The sequence below is a fragment of the Aulonocara sp. 'chitande type north' Nkhata Bay genome, linkage group LG7, assembly GCF_057382095.1.
Source record: "Aulonocara sp. 'chitande type north' Nkhata Bay isolate Kocher_YH1m ecotype deep benthic linkage group LG7, A_spYH_male_GT1.1, whole genome shotgun sequence".
NCBI classification, from domain to species: Eukaryota; Metazoa; Chordata; class Actinopteri; order Cichliformes; family Cichlidae; genus Aulonocara; species Aulonocara sp. 'chitande type north' Nkhata Bay.
In genome coordinates, this window is record NC_141350.1 from 7,801,165 (window position 1) to 7,820,147 (window position 18,983).

At 37.9% G+C, this 18,983-nt stretch overlaps 1 protein-coding gene across 1 annotated transcript in view; it reads left to right on the top strand.

The window, feature by feature from the left end:
• The first annotated feature begins 5,284 nt into the window (after positions 1 to 5,284).
• Positions 5,285 to 18,983, top strand: part of znf469 (zinc finger protein 469) — a 215,847-nt gene continuing 202,148 nt past the window's right edge. The window contains exon 1 of the mRNA XM_086298266.1: positions 5,285 to 5,604. The gene's annotated coding sequence lies outside the window, so the exon portion shown is untranslated. The remainder of the gene's footprint in view (positions 5,605 to 18,983) is intronic.

An 18,983-nucleotide genomic window follows, 5' to 3' on the forward strand; every position in this document is an offset into this window, starting at 1 on the left:
CACCATGAGATGGTCAACATCACTTTTTTCATTTTTTTAAAATTTCCACTCTGTTGCTTAGCTTGAACTTAAGCAGATCATCTCGCTCATGTCTACGAGCACAAATGCATTGTTCTGTTGCATTCGTTTAGAATATGTAAACAGTATACAGAAAGTAATTTAGAAAGAAATACACAAAAATAAAGCAAAAATACACAACAATATAGCTTCACATTTGCTGCTTTAGTTTACACATACAAAGTGGGAAGAAGTGCAAACTTATAAGTTATTATTTATCCAGCTTTCTTATTGATATAAACCTCAAAAACAACAACATAAATATTTATTAGTGCAAAGAATTTAGACACTATGTGAAATACAAAATACAGTTGTGTATAGTTTTTACAATTCCATAATTTTACATCCATACATCAAAGACAAATACCTCCAATTTTGGAATGCTGATTGCGAAATCTGAGCAAACACAGAATAACAACTAAATAAACCTTGTGAAGTGACAGCAATGCTAACCAACTATATAGTCACCCTATATCTCTTTAAGGCACCCTCTGACTTCTATATTGTGTCTGTTCCTCATGTGTATCATACTGGTGTCAAGCCAGCCTCCAATTCGAGACTTGCAGTCAAGCCAGCCTCCAGTTTGTTTTACGTTCCCTGTGTATTCAAAGTATTACGGGAATGGATGTGGAAACCGGATTTCAAAATAAAAGCCAACTTCGAGTGAATTAACAGGTATGTTAAGAACATAATAACATATAATTTAGGCTTCTTTTTTTTTTACAAACTCTAATGTTAGATCTATATGACACAGCCTTGTACCCTAATTGTGCCCTGTCACTATCAAGGCCATCTTATTTTGGATTTCAAAGTAAAAGCCCTGTGAATCTTCATTTTTGAACTACTCTTTCAATGACTTAATAATGCTCTTAAAAGCAAAAGTCGTATTTCCAAATACTATTTGAACTTTATATCAACACTTTCCAACCACAGTCTTTTTACAGTGATACCATATCAATATCAAGTCAGTCTGATTTTGCCTTTCATAGTAATGGCCCTTTGAAATTGTCCATAATTGACTTAATCTTCTAACGATTCAAAATGCTCTAAAATGAAAAATTCTTGTTTCCACAGGGTAATTCCACCTTAGATCAACAGTATACAGCCCCACAGTGATACCATATCAATATCAAGTCATTCTGATTATGCCTTCCAAAATAAAAGCCTTTTTAAATTGTCCATAATTGACCTAACTTTCAGTGATTTCAAAATGTTTTAAAATGGAAATTTCCTGTTTCCACAGGGTAATTCCACTCCAGATCAACAGTATACAACCTCACGATGTTACCATATCAATATCAAGACATTCTGATATTGCTTTAAAAAATAAAAGCATTTTCAAACTGCCCATATCTGAGTTGCTCCTGGAACAATTTCAAAATGCTCTAAAATGGCACATTCCTGTTTCCACAGGGTAATTCCACCTTAGATCAACAGTATACAGCCCCACAGTGATACCATATCAATATCAAGTCATTCTGATTATGCCTTCCAAAATAAAAGCCTTTTCAAATTGTCCACAATTGACCTAACTTTCAGTGATTTCAAAATGCTCTAAAATGGAAATTTCCTGTTTCCACAGGGTAATTCCACTTTAGATCAACAGTATACAGCCCCACAGTGATACCATATTAATATCAAGTCATTCTGATTTTGCCTTCCAAAGTAAAAGCCTTTTCAAATTGTCCACAATTGACCTAACTTTCAGTGATTTCAAAATGCTCTAAAATGGAAATTTCGTGTTTCCACAGGATAATTCTACTCCAGATCAACAGTATACAGCCCCACAGTGATACCATATTAATATCAAGTCATTCTGATTTTGCCTTCCAAAATAAAAGACTTTTCAAATTGCCAAGATACGACCTACTCTTTTAAAGATTTCAAAATGCTCTAAAAGTGAAAATTGCTGTTTCCACAGGATAATTTCACTTTAGGTCAACAGTATACAACCTCACGATGTTACCATATCAATTTCAAGTAATTCTGATTATGCCTTCCAAAATAATGGCCTGTTGAAAATGCCCATAATTTACCTAACTTTCAGTGATTTCAGAATGCTCTAAAAAGGAAGATTTCAGTTTCCACAGGGTAATTCCACTTTAGATCAACAGTATACAACCTCACGATGTTACCATGTCAATTTCAAGTCAGTCTGATTTTGCTTTTCAAAATAAAAGCTTTTTCAATTTGCCCATATATGACTTACTCTTGGAGCGAATTCAAAATGCTCTAAGATGGAAAATTGCTGTTTCCACAGCATAATTCCACTTTAGATCAATAGTATCCAACCCCACAGTGATACCATATCAATATCAAATCAGTCTGATGTTGCCTTCCAAAATAAAAGACTTTTCAAATTGCCGATATACGACCTACTCTTTTAAAGAATTCAGAACGCTCTAAAAATGAAACTTGCTCTTTCCACAGGATGAATCCATGTTAGATCAAAAGTGTACATCCACACCATGGTACTACTTCAATTTCAAGTCATTCTGATTTTGCCTTCCAAAATAATGGCCTGTTGAAAATGCCAATAACTTACCTAACTTTCAGTGATTTCGGAATGCTCTAAAAAGGAAATTTTCTGTTTCCACAGAATAATTTCACTTTAAATCAACAGTATACAACCCCACAGAGATACGATGTTAAGATCAAGTCACTCTGATTTTGCCTTCTAAAATAAAAGTATTTTCAAATTGCCCGTAGACGACCTACTCGTTTAACGATTTCAAAATGCTCTTAAATTGAAAGATGCTGTTTCCACAGGATAATTCCACTTTAGATCAACAGTATCCAACCCGACAGTAAAACCATGTAAATTTCATGTTGGTCTGATTTCGCCTTTCAAATTAATGGCCCGTCGAATTTGTCCATATGTGATATACTCTTTCAATTATTTCAGAATGTTTTAAAAATGAAAATTGCTGTTTCAACACATATTGGGTTTTCATTTTGAAAAGCAAAATCAGACTCAATTGATTATGACAGAATTGAATCATAAAGATGATGTAAAAGGAAGCTGAAATTGCCACTAGGTTGTAATTGATAGTACGTTTATATTTTAAGTCTGTGGAAAGATGTCATTCTAAATAAAGAAATTACAAAACAGCTTGCAAACCAACCATGACATCTTTCCACAGACTTAAAATATAAACGTACTATCAATTACAACCTAGTGGCAATTTCAGCTTCCTTTTACATCATCTTTATGATTCAATTCTGTCATAATCAATTGAGTCTGATTTTGCTTTTCAAAATGAAAACCCAATATGTGTTGAAACAGCAATTTTCATTTTTAAAACATTCTGAAATAATTGAAAGAGTATATCACATATGGACAAATTCGACGGGCCATTAATTTGAAAGGCGAAATCAGACCAACATGAAATTTACATGGTTTTACTGTCGGGTTGGATACTGTTGATCTAAAGTGGAATTATCCTGTGGAAACTGAAATCTTCCTTTTTAGAGCATTCTGAAATCACTGAAAGTTAGGTAAATTATGGGCATTTTCAACAGGCCATTATTTTGGAAGGCATAATCAGAATTACTTGAAATTGATATGGTAACATCGTGAGGTTGTATACTGTTGACCTAAAGTGAAATTATCCTGTGGAAACAGCAATTTTCACTTTTAGAGCATTTTGAAATCTTTAAAAGAGTAGGTCGTATCTTGGCAATTTGAAAAGTCTTTTATTTTGAAAGGCAAAATCAGAATGACTTGATATTAATATGGTATCACTGTGGGGCTGTATACTGTTGATCTGGAGTAGAATTATCCTGTGGAAACACGAAATTTCCATTTTAGAGCATTTTGAAATCACTGAAAGTTAGGTCAATTGTGGACAATTTGAAAAGGCTTTTACTTTGGAAGGCAAAATCAGAATGACTTGATATTAATATGGTATCACTGTGGGGCTGTATACTGTTAATCTAAAGTGGAATTACCCTGTGGAAACAGGAATGTGCCATTTTAGAGCATTTTGAAATTGTTCCAGGAGCAACTCAGATATGGGCAGTTTGAAAATGCTTTTATTTTTTAAAGCAATATCAGAATGTCTTGATATTGATATGGTAACATCGTGAGGTTGTATACTGTTGATCTGGAGTGGAATTACCCTGTGGAAACAGGAAATTTCCATTTTAAAACATTTTGAAATCACTGAAAGTTAGGTCAATTATGGACAATTTAAAAAGGCTTTTATTTTGGAAGGCATAATCAGAATGACTTGATATTGATATGGTATCACTGTGGGGCTGTATACTGTTGATCTAAGGTGGAATTACCCTGTGGAAACAAGAATTTTTCATTTTAGAGCATTTTGAATCGTTAGAAAATTAAGTCAATTATGGACAATTTCAAAGGGCCATTACTATGAAAGGCAAAATCAGACTGACTTGATATTGATATGGTATCACTGTAAAAAGACTGTGGTTGGAAAGTGTTGATATAAAGTTCAAATAGTATTTGGAAATACGACTTTTGCTTTTAAGAGCATTATTAAGTCATTGAAAGAGTAGTTCAAAAATGAAGATTCACAGGGCTTTTACTTTGAAATCCAAAATAAGATGGCCTTGATAGTGACAGGGCACAATTAGGGTACAAGGCTGTGTCATATAGATCTAACATTAGAGTTTGTAAAAAAAAAAAAAAGCCTAAATTATATGTTATTATGTTCTTAACATACCTGTTAATTCACTCGAAGTTGGCTTTTATTTTGAAATCCGGTTTCCACATCCATTCCCGTAATACTTTGAATACACAGGGAACGTAAAACAAACTGGAGGCTGGCTTGACTGCAAGTCTCGAATTGGAGGCTGGCTTGACACAAGTTGTATAATATATGATCAGTCCTACATGCTATTTTACTATTTCACTCTCTCGAGACCCCCCTGATCATTCAAAGACCAGTATGTAGAGTTTTAGAACTTCCAAAAGTCTGACTTCTGTCAGCACGTACAGTTTCATACTTTCAAGACTGCACAAAACCACAATTTTCCTTGATTCAAGTAACCCACACATGTGCGTCTAGAATTAATGTTAATGGGTCACTCAAGAACAATCAATCAAATTTCAGGCACCAGACTGACATTTTTGATGTTGTCAAAAGCCAAAAAGAGTCAAATCTGACCAGAACAGTTTGGGTTAAAGGGTTAAAATGGCCACGAGAAGTTCAGGTGCCGTTGGTAAATCACAGAGAGAGAGAGAGAAAAGAAAAGAAAAAAGCCCGCAAGGATTAAGAACCATGTAAAGATTGTTCAGTTTCAAAGACTGGATGGTATTTTATTGAGACAGCATAGGGAACTCCCTGAATCGTGAAAAATAGTCAAACCTTTGAGGAGAAGTGGGTGCCGCAGAGTCCAGCCGAAGCTGCCTGAATGGGAGGTCCTCCTTTAGTTTGGGGACCAGATGTGTGAGAGAGGAGGGGTACAGAGGCAACCAGACAACAGCTACAAAATACTTCCTAGTTTCTCTAAACAAACTGCATAAGTTGGCAGCTCAGACCTTCGGCTGAACGCACGCATCTGATATCAGCTTCAGAGGTAAGTTAGATAATTCCACGGCCGTTTGTATACTGATTACTGAAATGCGCATTACGTCGTTGCCCTGAAGGTGAACCGAGGACGTGATGACGTGAGGGGGTAACTGCTTTTGACAGACCCAGGGTGTATGATGTCTGAGCTGCTTTTCTGCTGTTCTCTTTATGGTAGTTGCTTCTACTTGACCGCCTACATTCATTCAAAAGCAGTAATTCCAAAAACGAGCGCAAATGTTGTGGCGCGTCATAGCACTTTGTCACAGTGTGCAGTCATCAGATACAGACTGTTAACGTCTAGGAGTGCGCAGCAGGTGCGCCATGTCACCTAAAAATAGACAAACAAAGCTGTAATGAGCTTTAACAGCAGTGATTTAAACGCGTTAAAGTGGAGGCAGTTTCGTTGTACTGTCAGTAATCAACTACATATACACAACTGACAAGTTGTTGTTGTTTTTGTAAGTTTTTTTTTTTTTTTTTTTTTAAATACTCGCATAAAAGAGATCACATTTAATGTGATATTAGCATTGTTTTATGTGTGTTTTTGTGCTGTTAGTATGGGTGAGCTGGTTGCAAGAAATCATCAGAGTTGACTCAGAAGCTTTGCCTGTTTTATGAGCTACAGTGCCATAACCATCAAACCTTTCTTGCATATATTAAACGTCTCAGCCGGATTAATTTATTCTGTAAGGTCTGCGGTTCGTTTGAGCAAGTTACTTTAACATTTTTATTAGCACTGAATGGCATCATAGTAAAATTTCATTATGTTAGTTATGGAGGGCCTACTGTTTAACTTAAGCTGCAGGGAACTTAATAAGATCAACATTGCCTCATTCCACGTAACAAGATTTATGGAAAGACTTTCATTCAGCAAACTATTTTTATGGATTAATATGAATAGCCTAGGCTGTTCTATTATATTTGCATCCAGTACAGTGAAAAATCTGGAACGTTGAATCTAATGCTGTGACTCTGGCACTCTTGTGGATCAGGATAAGAAAATTTACTGAATGTACCCTTTTCATTGAACACAAATGTAAGTACTCTGAGATGACCCGTTTGATTTCCCTTCTCTTATCTTTGTTATGGTTACAAATATGATTATGCCAAAGATGGCATGCAGTACATGGATTTGTCTGGAGCCACAATTGGCTGATGTCTCAGAGCATGATTTTCTTGGGTTCGACTGATTCAAAAGGTCAGGCCAGGAAAACAGGGACTCAGAGGTTTCGGGGACAGTTGAACACCCATCTCTGATCCTTCATCCCACCATCTCTGGTTAAAATCACCCATCAACCTATAATGTCACTCTGTATGTGTGAGTGTATGTGGCTGGCTCGCATGAATTTACAGTGTGTTAGTGTGTATCCAGGGGCAAGAGTGTTTATGAGGCTTAATAAATTGAGCTACTTGCCTCCTATCCGAGCATTAATGTCGACCAGAAACGTTCCTTTTGGTATTCTGCGGATGTGCTACAAGCTTCGAGCCCAAGGCCGAGTCATTTGTTAGCTTACTTGATCCCAGTTTGCACAAAACAGCTTGCCACCAGAGTCACTAAAAGTTGAGATAAAGGAAAGCCTTGTTCAGTATTTGAACATATTCCAGGCTAGAATGAGCATAGAGATTTCACATTCAAAGATAATGCAGAAATGGAGCGATCAACAGAATCTGCATGTGTTACTTAAGTGTAGAGGGGAGACGAGACAGAGAGGATCTTGGGATAAAAGATTAAGACAGATATGAGTTTTGGGAAAGAGACAGGGAAAAGGAAGAGAACAGCTACACTGCAGCATGTTTTCTATATAAGAAAAATAGTACAATAAGACATCTTACCATAACAAAGCCTACATGTTTACAAGTAATGGCAGATGTTTTCAAAACAGCTGGCAGATGTTTAGTATAGAAATCATCTTGTAATAACTAATGAGCATTACAATTTACGAAGTTCTTACAAGAAGTTATGGTCAGCTACTTAATAGGGGGAGAAAGGGGGAGTAAGAGTTTTAACTTAGACGACACATGATGCAGTAACAGCCCATGATGCAACAGCCTTTTAAACAAACACGGTCACTTGTAAAATGAGGGCCAAGCCTCTCTCCGTTAATAAATATCTCACTCCTTAGAACACTCTCAAATAATCTCCTAAATAAATCCAGTTGTCCTCTCTTCAAGCTCTAGACTAACGTGACCTGGATGGTCTCGAGAACCCACACAGACACTCTATTTCCACCCTAAAACACAGACACATTTTTACGGTGAGCCCAATCTGAAAAATATAATTAGCAGTCCTAGGAATAGTTAAGATACCGCAGAACTCTCTGTCAGTGAATACACAACATTTGGCTACTTTATAATAGTAGGATAGCTAATATAATTCTCATGGAAATTAACCAAACTTCAAAGGTTTTCTTGCCAAGACAGAATATTTTGAATATTGAATATTTTTGAATATTGTCCACAGCTGTAATGGTATATTAACTAGATATTGTCAAAAAAAAAATTATTTTTCATTAAACTTAGTGTCTTGTTAATAATAACATGCATTCCACCTAAGTGAAGTAATTCAAGGGCCCTGGTATTGTGCCTGTTGGGTCACTTACATAATGCACTCTTTGACATAGACCTCAGATGTTATTTCTGGAATCTGCTGGAGCCATTCTCTCAACTCTTATTATCACTGGGAACAGTCTAGACTTCACTTTTCACATATTTTCCAGTTGTTCTTTCATCCTCTTGTACTTGTCAGTCGTCTTATGCTGCTTCTTTTTGATGGTACTATGAGGTACAATTGTCATATATTCTGCTTCTTGTCAACCACCACTATATTTAGATGGCTAGCCAACAGCTGTTTTTGTCGACAGGCTCTTAGCTCTGCTGCTCTTGGTCACTTCTGCATGGGTTTGTTTCCCAGTGGGACTTTGAAGATCCTTATCCATTCATGGCAAGGATGTTTCTGTACTCTATCTGTTATGGCCCGTCTAAGGGTGGCCAGACCACAACATGATCCATCCTCGTCAGACCTCAAGCTGCCACATCACACAATTGGTACGACTCTACAATGATTTATTTACAATATGTTATTTCATTAGCTGGTTATAACTTCAGGGTGCCAAAACAACAAACAAAGTGAGTCTATATTAAGGATTTACCAAACTTACCTAATCAAAATACACAAACAAAAGAAAGCTATAATGAAAATAAAAGGCAGTCCACCCCTACGAACTCTTTGTTGGGATGAGCTGAGGATGAATGAATGGCAGTCCATGGCAGCTTCAACATATGTCATCTCCAGCTAGATAACCAATCCATCTTCTGGATCCACCAATCACGGAGAGGCACCTGCACACTGAGATTTACATGCTGAACAACAACCCTATGACATCAGTCGTAGCACCTCCTTTCACAAGAATTAACATTCCTCTAAATGTTTAATTCAAAAAGCAAGTTCCAAAGATCTAGACAAGGCATCAGCCAACACATTATTCTTACTATTTTTGTAGTTGAGATGAGATGAGATAGCCTTTATTTGTCAGTTGCAGGTCTTTTGCCCAGTTGATCTGCAAGTCTTCCCCTATCCACAGCCCAAATGACTAGTTGCCTGACTTAAAACCTAAACCTAACTTTACTCCAAGTTTGTCTACCATAATTTAATGATTATTGGGACTAGCTAGACTCTCATGAGAAAAACACAATTGCACATTCTCACAGGTTATGTGTCCCCCCCCCCCGACCTTTCTAACTTCCAGTAAGGGTTCATCTAAGATAATCAGTCATCAATATGTAGGTCCTCTAAGCTAATCTTCATATGCTAAACCAGTATTAAAATCACACAGCAATAAAGACTAGCACCTAAGTCTTTGGTTTGAGTTGCGCATTTGGAAAAGGAACACTAATGGATTCTGATCGGTAAACGCTCGTACAGGCAGCACACTCAATCCAACGTAAACTTCAAAGTTCTGTGAAGCAAATAACAAGGCAAGAGCCTTGTGATCTATACCTTGTTTATTTTCTTGCAAGAGAACAGCTCCTGCACCAAATGAACTGGCATCAACTTCCAGTTCAAAGAGGCGCTAAACGTTTCTCACGGAGAGGCACCCGCACACTGAAATTTGCATACTGAACAATAACCCTACAACATCAGTCATAACACAGGCATAGTCATGCATCGCAGAATGTTTTCTCACATTACTTTGGTCCATATCCCTTGATAAGTTTGTAAACTTGTAGCTTTTCACAAAGTATGATTTGTTTACCACCAAAGATCTAAAACGCATCCCTAGAAATCATGTGAGAATGTTCAGTTTGCCTATTGGCCAAAGTTGTCTTGGGTGAAGGCAAAGTTTTATGCTCTGGATTAGTGGACAACACTGGAGAATTTACTTCCAATATTCGTATTTATCTAGGCAATTTTGTTCTTTTTATGTCTAATTGCTACAGTTTGTGTACTCTATGTGTCTGTCTTACTCTCCTGCACGCCAAAGCATACCTGGCTTGCAAACTTGCAAACCTCTTTTGATTGGAACTGGATTGAGACTGCCTTCTCCAAAGGGTTCCAAAGGGTGTTTTTACAGTGTTTTACATCTCTATAAATGAACTGCATCAAGTGGGAAATTGAAGCAGAGTTTAATTTAAACGTACTAAACAACTCAGGTGTGAAAACACCCTCAGTGTTCATGGCTTTGGTTGGTCTACAGTTGGGAACCTTTTCACACCAAGTGACTGTTCCTCAGAAAGACCGACTAAATTTGATGTTTTTTCAGCTTTTATTTATTTTTTCTCAAAATTTATTTGTATAACATTGTTTATTGGGAACATTTTTTAACTCTAAGTCATTCCCAAAATCTGGTTTTCTTCACTTATTGGTCATGATTAGTACACACTGTTCATCTCTAATCATCCTCTGATCTGCTTCCTGTCACATCACGTTGCTCTATTAATTTTCCCTAACAACCTCCAGAAGGTGTGTGGCAAAATTGAAAAGAAAACTAGAAACAGATCCTCATTAAATCACTCACAGTCAAGTATATCACATGCTTGGTTTTATTTAGGAACAGAGGAAAGCGGATGTGATGTGAACTTCTTTGCTCAGACTGTTTATTGGCTCAAGTGTTGGTGTTCAGGTCCAATCGGGGGTTTTGTGCATTCTTGATGATTATGGTGGAAGTGGAGGGGCAGGGCGGAGGGGGGTAACTTTCCAACTCTGACAGTTATGTATGCAATCAGTGCTGAACAAGAACCTTTTCATTTTAGGGATGTTTGATCGTCACTGATAATGTTATGATTATCAAAGATCAATGTAGTAACAGTGACATTTTGCAGTGTATGATACAATTAGCACTGAAGTTGTTGGTTTGTGTGTTGGATGGTCATTTGTTATGAAAGTGATTCTCCAGCATCTGGTTCAGCTCTTCATGATCATGTGATCTGTGGGTAAAATAGTTTGGTGCAAGCACACGCACCGACACATCTGTTTTATTCATGTTGTGGGACATTACATTGACTTATATTCATTTCCTGGCATCTTCCCCTATCCACAGCCCAAATGACTAGTTGCCTGACTTAAAACCTAAACCTAACTTTACTCCAAGTTTGTCTACCATAATTTAATGATTATTGGGACTAGCTAGACTCTCATGAGAAAAACACAATTGCACATTCTCACAGATTATGTGTTTTTTTCCCCCCTGACCTTTCTAACTTCCAGTAAGGGTTCATCTAAGATAATCAGTCATCGATATGTAGGTCCTCTAAGCTAATCTTCATATGCTAAACCAGTATTAAATTAACCAAATTGAATGCACCACATAGAGCCTAGTGTATTTGTCGATCCTTATCCTGCCTTCTTCATCTCTACTTCCCAATAATGCTTTGTACAAATGCACAAAAACCTCAGTGATTAATAGCTTGCTGTTAAAGTTATGATAGATACACCCTGCAGTGAAATCAGGAGGGGATTAATTACACTTTCAGGATGTAATTGCTGGAGTCATTCATTACAATTAGGTCACAAAGCGGTTATTGATGTTGTGTTGAGATCAATTTGCCGTCAGAGATAGCAGATGTGAATTAGAGGAATGAACGAGAAGTGAGCGTTAGTGAACTGGCTCTCTCTTTGCCTTTGAAACATTCCTAGCGACAATGCAGCGAGTGCTACCTGAAGAAATATTGACAGAAACATGACAGTGGATTCCTGAGAATGTGTGCTAGCTGTACTGTCTGTGTATGAGTGCCTGACAGGGGTGCCAGTTTATATTACTCTCCTGTGTCTTTTTACATTATCTTTATATTTTAATATAAAATAATGGCATTATTTGTGAGCTATGTCTTTTGGCTTTCTGTTAGTCAAGTGTGGGATATTGATCTGGGCGGTTAAATAGCACAGGTACACTTCAGGGACAACAATGAGACAATTGTCAGTGCAGGCTTTCAGCTTTAACGAAACTGTTGTAATAAATATTTTGGAATTACAGTCATTTTTCTGCACAACCTCCCGATGTTAGAGGCTCAAAAGTAATAATATAATATAATATAACTTTAAATAAATAAACCTGAAGCCTAAAAAACCACCTGCATTTGAGGATTATGCTTTTCTTGCGCTTTACTGCATTCAACTTCAGTTGCTGCTCATTTGTGGATCTCTTTGTCTTCAGTTCTGTCTTCAGTACCTGAAAAGCTCTGTTCTTCTGAGATGAGGTGACTGACTTGGGTATTGAAGAACATCTAGTTTCTTTGACTTGAGAAGCTAGTAAGCTTTAGGTCATTATTCATTTGTATTCTTTTAACAGCATTTGTTTAAATCTGACTAAAGAGTATAGCCTGATCTTGATGCTTCTATTAGCAGTCACATCATCAAAGGACATTACTGCCCAATCCCCACTGGTATCCCTGCGCCCACCATGTTTGACAGAAAATGTGATACGCGTTGGATCATGAGCTCTTTCTTTCCTTCTCTGTACATTCTACATACAAGTTAATTTTCAGTCCAAATACATTTGATTTGTTTTGCACATTTTTGTAAATCCTCTGTGTTTGTATTCATGAATGCTTCTCTTAGTTGTACAATTTGACAGTGATATGCCTACCTTCTTAAATGTCTTCTTGGCTTAGTTAGATTGTGATGTTAATTTTCTTAACCAAGGAAAGAATTCAGTGGCTTCTGTGGAGTCCCAGGCATTTTGGTGTTGCTGAGCTGGCCAGTGCAGTCCTTCATTTTCAATATCTCTATGGACCACATATTGAGATTTCCAGAGAACAGCTACCGGATTCAAGTTAAGTGCCTGAATCAAATCCAAATCTTTTCCCTGATGAATTTCTCCTGAAATGCCTTGAAACTGACAGTTAATTTTGAGCCTCTTGAAAATTTGATACTATGTAAAATAATTTCTGTAATGAAAACATTTGCTACACCCCTTGAATCAAAGGTGAAAATCTGCACTTCCACCACTTCTTTATTATTGATTATTGAAACACCCAAAACACATCTGTTTTTTTGTACAGAGGAAAATTTGAAAACTTTGTGTCATTGCTCAGCAAATTATGGACCTAACTGTAATTATGTAATATAAACGAAGTAAATTGAACGGAGACTCAGTGACTGTTTTTCTAAACTCTTTCACTGTGTCCTGCACCCAAATTCAATATGCTGTTTTGCATACTTGCTTCTAAAACTGTGGGCTTAAGAATTTCTGATGATTGTTTCTATTTTATTGTTTATTATTTGAAGTTGGCAGGTTTGGTTTGGTTGGTTTGGAAGCACATGCATTATGTATTTTATTAGACATTTTGCAGTTTTGTGGAAAATGCAGTAACCGACAGTAATATCAAACAGATTATAGTGCAAACAATGGTGTCATTCTAAAACGAAATCAAAAAATGGGTCTGCTGGATTCTTCATATAGACTCAGAGCAGTCCATGTGATCGTAATGGTTTATTAGATTCTAAAAAGCAGCATTTTATCTTTGTTCGTCTTATTCATTGATCTATGTTTTGTTTATAAATTTAGCCACATTACATCATTGTAGAACTGAATTACTGTGTAAACAGTAGTTCTGGATTATATTTAATATTACCGTACAACAGAGGTATTCACATTTATATCTTATGATAAGACATCTGATCTAGGTCATTATTGACTAGGACCTCCACTGCGGGGCTTAAAATCAGAAGTCACTGCTTGTGCTGAGTGATTGCATTTTGATTAGACAGATCTCGGTCATTATTGTTTCAGTTCTGACAGAACTGTTGCTGCGCGCGTGTGTGTGTGTGTGTGTGTGTGTGTGTGTGTGTGTGTGTGTGTGTGTGTGTGTGTGTGTGTGTGTGTGCATGCGTGTGTATTAGTTCAATATATCAATTCTGCTCTTTCTGCTATGCATGCTTTCACATTTTAGGCCCACACAGGGCTATAGCATCTGCTGTTGTGTTAGGGGCTCATAAGTCTCGAGGAGCTTAAATGGCCTTAGAGTTCCCTGGAATCAGATGAAGATGATGAGGAAGATGATGAGGGGGTTGAGACTGTGAAGGGGGAATAGAGGAACATGCTGGGCAGATTTAGGAGATTTTCGAAGACACATCCATGGGCTTGTTCAGTACTGCTGACAGAAATTTGGACCATGTATGTATAGATCTACTGTAAAAACTGAAACGGAACAAAGAAAAAAAAAACATACATGGAAAAAACCAACCAGCTGCAGAGGATTTTTTAAAATAAGGGATGTTTTGTGTCAACTTAGGTTAGCAACATTAAGTTTGTCCAATTTGGTACTCAGATCTGCTCATGTTCTCATACGGGTGAGTTTGGATCTGGTGATCCCAGGGTGCATAACTGACCATCATTACCACATGTAAGGACAGTGGATCCATATTTTAACACACAAATGCAAAATATAACTTTATAAAATTAGTGCAGTGCAATGGCTGACCATCGTTTCTGACATAAATTAGGTGAATTTTACACTTGCCATGTGTATAAGTGAGCAAATACATTTAGTTCCCTCACTAAAATGTGATTTGTTCCTAATTACTCCAAGCACCATGGTGCAGGGCCATGTCAGCTTACATTCTTTACACCAAATTGTTTATTTAATTTCTTGGATCATTTCATCAACATCTTGGCAAGACTGGTGCACTTGGCAGTTCTCAGAGTTGGAATGAGTACTTCCAATCCTTGAGAACTAACACCTACGCATACACAGTGGCCTTAGTTACCTTGGATAATTTACGAACGGTTATCTGAAGTGTTTTCAACTTAAGAATTTTGGTTGATTGCACTACATTTTCATAAATGTTGTTTGGAAATATTTCAAATGTAAAATGACTGTTAGAATAACATGTTTGATGTTAGGCTTTCTATGGCGCTTCCAGCCAAAGTACATACATCTCTATGCACGCATTTTCTGTGTTCTCTGAAGGCATTGCAGGTCTCTACTTTCTTCTGCATTTGTGTTTAGCTTCTGGGAAGAATGGATCATTCATTGGTTAGGATCTATTTAATGGCAAGAAGCTCAGGGTCAATTCAGAATAGCGATTCATTGATAATTCTTTAAGACAGGACGTGCTTCATATCCATAATAAACACGAGAGGTTTGGCTGTTCCCAACCAAACCAAACATCTGCCTAAATGATCTATGTCAGGAAAAGCACAGAAGAAGTGGCAAAAACAGCTGTGGGTGTTCTCGAACACACAAGAAAACACAATTTTCCACTGAAAAAGGGGTTGCAGTGTGATACAGTTTATTTAGCTCATCTTTCTGGCTAGCTCTCGTGATGATGGTGGGAAGCCAGAGGCATCAGCGGTGAAGGAAATCTGTAACTTTAGAGAGAAAAAGGAAGATGAGACCTCAGCCTGCCTAAGCCAACTGGGCATTTGACTTTATCTTTTCGTAGTCATTTCTTCTCTGAGTGATAGTAAACAACAAAAAAAGTTAGTATTTTGGCAGGTTAAACAGTTAATCCTGGGAAACTCCTACGTTTTTGACTGGGATCTTGAAGGAGCTGCTGAGAGAATGACTCCATTCCCAGATAACAATGCTTAGCAACCATCTAGCCAGCTAAAATGAGCATGTGAACGCTATCACCAAAGTATGAAGCCAATATCTGATTTCTAGAGCGTGAAACAAACACGCTAGAGCGCCTTCTTTCTGCCTCTATGATTCATTGTAACCTGAGAGACATGTTTGCAATGATTTGATAAGTACAGATTACATCCTCATGTGCAGCCAGTGTTTGTGCCAGTCATTTCTGTCTGTTACTGATACATCTCAGTGTTTGGCCTAGAAAAGGTACACTGTGTACTTCGTGGTCCTTGAAGAAAAAAGTGGGCTTATAGTTAACAGCTTTCCAGTATTACACACTAAGCACAGTCAGCCCACCTTGATTCAATTCTTGTGCATAAAACAGGATAATCCTTCCCCCCCTCCCTCAGTGTAATATCAAAACTATACTGTGGCAGTACAGTTGTCTTGTCATTTCTGTCTGTCACACACTATTCCCAGTAAATTCTATTAGCAGCCATTGTTCTTTGGTATTGTTTGTAAGGTCAGTAAACTGCTAAAACAACAAACACTCTGTTTAGCATGCCTTTGTTGTTTCCTCTTCATCACCTGTTAGTGATCTGCTTTATGTATCTCACGTGTCTCTGAGGCTAATCAGCCCTGGCTATTAGCCCAGAGAACCATATGGTGCTCTAACCCATGTTTGCTAGCCTGCATACAAACCTCTTGTACATTAGACCTAGATGCACACTGTGGCTTTTTTCTGTGTACATATTGCACAGTTTGTATAAGTGTCTCAACTACTGTACTCGAATTGCTCTCAATGACTTCCACATGCGGCTGTGCTCTACAAGTCTAACTTTCGCCACAGGGTTGAGAATAGAATAGCCTTTAGAATAGAATAGCCTTTATTGTCATTGTACAGAGTACAACGAAATTGGAGTGCCACTCCCTTGGTGCAAGTTTCAATAATAAATATAAATGTAAAATATAAAAAGTACAAAAAAAACAATCGTAAGTACTCAAACAATAGTATGTACAATATATACAGGATAGCAGCATTAATATAATGACAGTATGAATAGCAGCATAATATAATGACAGTGACGGTATGGAATAGGTTCAATTGTTTTTGTGCTTATTTACTACGGTGATAGCTCTGGGAAAGAAGCTATCCCTGAATCTGTTTGTCCTGGTTTTATGTGACCTGTACCGTCGGCCTGACGGTAATAGTTCAAACAGTTGGTTGCTGGGGTGAGAGTGGTCCTTGATGATATTGCCAGCTCTGCTGAGGTACCGAGAGTTTGCAGTGACCTCCAGGCTGGGCAGAGAGCAGCCAGTGATCTTCTGGGCTGTGTTGATGACCCTCTGCAGTACTTTCCTGTCTGCAGCTGAGCACCCTGCATACCATGTTGTTATGCCGTACGTTAGGATGCTCTCTATGGTGGCTCTGTAAAATGTCACCAGCAGCCTCTCCTCCAGGTTGTTCCTCCTGAGCACTCTCAGAAAGTGGAGACGCTGCTGGGCCTTTTTAACCACCGTTGTAGTATTTGCAGTCCAGGAGAGGTCATCAGATATCTGCACGCCCAGAAACCTCATGGAGTGTACCCTCTCCACACAGCTCCCGTGAATGTAAAGTGGGGCCGGGTCTGCTCTGCCCTTCCTGAAGTCCAAGATAAGTTCTTTAGTTTTCGTGGTGTTCAGTTGGAGGTTGTTAACTGAACACCACTCAGTCAGTCTGTTGACCTCATCTCTGTAGTCCGACTCATCCCCCCTTGAGATGAGTCCAACCACTGTGGTGTCATCCGCAAACTTTATGATGGTGTTTGAGAGATGGGTAACGGATATACCCGTGACTTCTGTCATGAAAAAGAGAATCACGACTGGGTAGTGTTGTTTTTACTTAGTGTCTAGTCCACAGAGAGGATCAATCTCCATAACTAGCACGTGATATTGCTTAGGAGGAAATTATATAGACTTCTAACTTTATCCTTGACTTTTCAACCATAAAATTTGTCGTATTTATTTCTGAAAAAAAGTGCAGGTCATGCTCGTGTTGCACTTTAACAAAACAGTGCTTAATATAATTTAAGTCCCTCTCGAAAGTGGGGTACAGTAATCATAGTTCCAGTCTGGCAACAAGCTTTGAAAATCAAGTTTTGAAAGTAAAAGTTTTTGGGGTGTTTTTTTTCTCGTTCTTGTTTTGCATCTTTTTTCAAACACCACCAGATATAAATTACAGATTGTCACTATCCAGCTGGGCTGAGTTCAGCTGGAAATAGGACCGCTTGCCAAGCTGTTCTCTAAAATGACTCATTGTCAGCATTTCCACTTTGTGCCGGAGGCTACCAGGAAAACATACTTTCAATGTTCCTCAACCCTAAGCTGATTTTAAAGGACCTAGCATGTTCTCACAAGCAACTGTCTGTGCTGTTCTGGCAGGCCTCTATATCTCAGACTCGTGTTTTATTTAGTTAAGTTTTGCCGAATATTTATTTATTTTATTTAAAGCAAGCTGTAAAATGCTGGCATCCATTGTCATACATATTTTTATTGCTCTGCTGGGTATGTTATTGTCCTGAAGTAAATTTGTGAATAAATGAAAACAGTAATTGGAGACGTTTATAAAAACACATGTTCCTGTGGGCACAGACTCTGGATAAACAGTAAAGCCGCTGTGTTTTCACTGAGTATCATTGTTACCATTGCTTTATGCGCCATTCCAAAATCATTCCTATCTTTTTTGCTTTTATGTTGCTGTTGAACCTGGAGAAATCATATTCCATTAGCTGTTGCTGTGCATGCAGCACACATGAACCTCTTTTGTGTCTTACCAAAAAATATGTGATCCCAGTGTTTGACATTCCGTTTTTACCGCTGCAGTGTTTGGGTTGGGTCGTTCTGTTGTCATTCTTCTGATTGATTAGTATTGTTTGCACTGTTTAGTTTGCCAGGGCTGTTTTTTTTCCCTTTTCAACAGCTGAAGCAATCCTACTGTTTCATTGTTGGCTTTCTGAAAGAGTTGGAAAACAATGCTGTGACTCTGAAGAGTCACTTTTATTTGGCTCCAGTAAGCATGAGGCTGGCAGGTCAAAAATATGGCCCGCGGACAAAAGCTGGCCTGCCAAGTGTCCAATTAGGGCTGCTGGATAGCTTTGAAATCTTTTCTTGTATTTTGAATTGAAAGGCATTGTGTTGCAAATTAAGAATGGATCACAACATGAGAATGGTTGTTCAGATTGGTAACTTCAACTTTGCCAGAGGTTTGTCATCATTGTCGGTTTTATAGCAGTGTTACTGACTAAGACATTAACCATGGCCCGTCTTAGCAAACTCAAGGAAGGTGGCTATGCCAACAGGCTATGCCAACACATTTCTTTGATTTATGACTGCTGT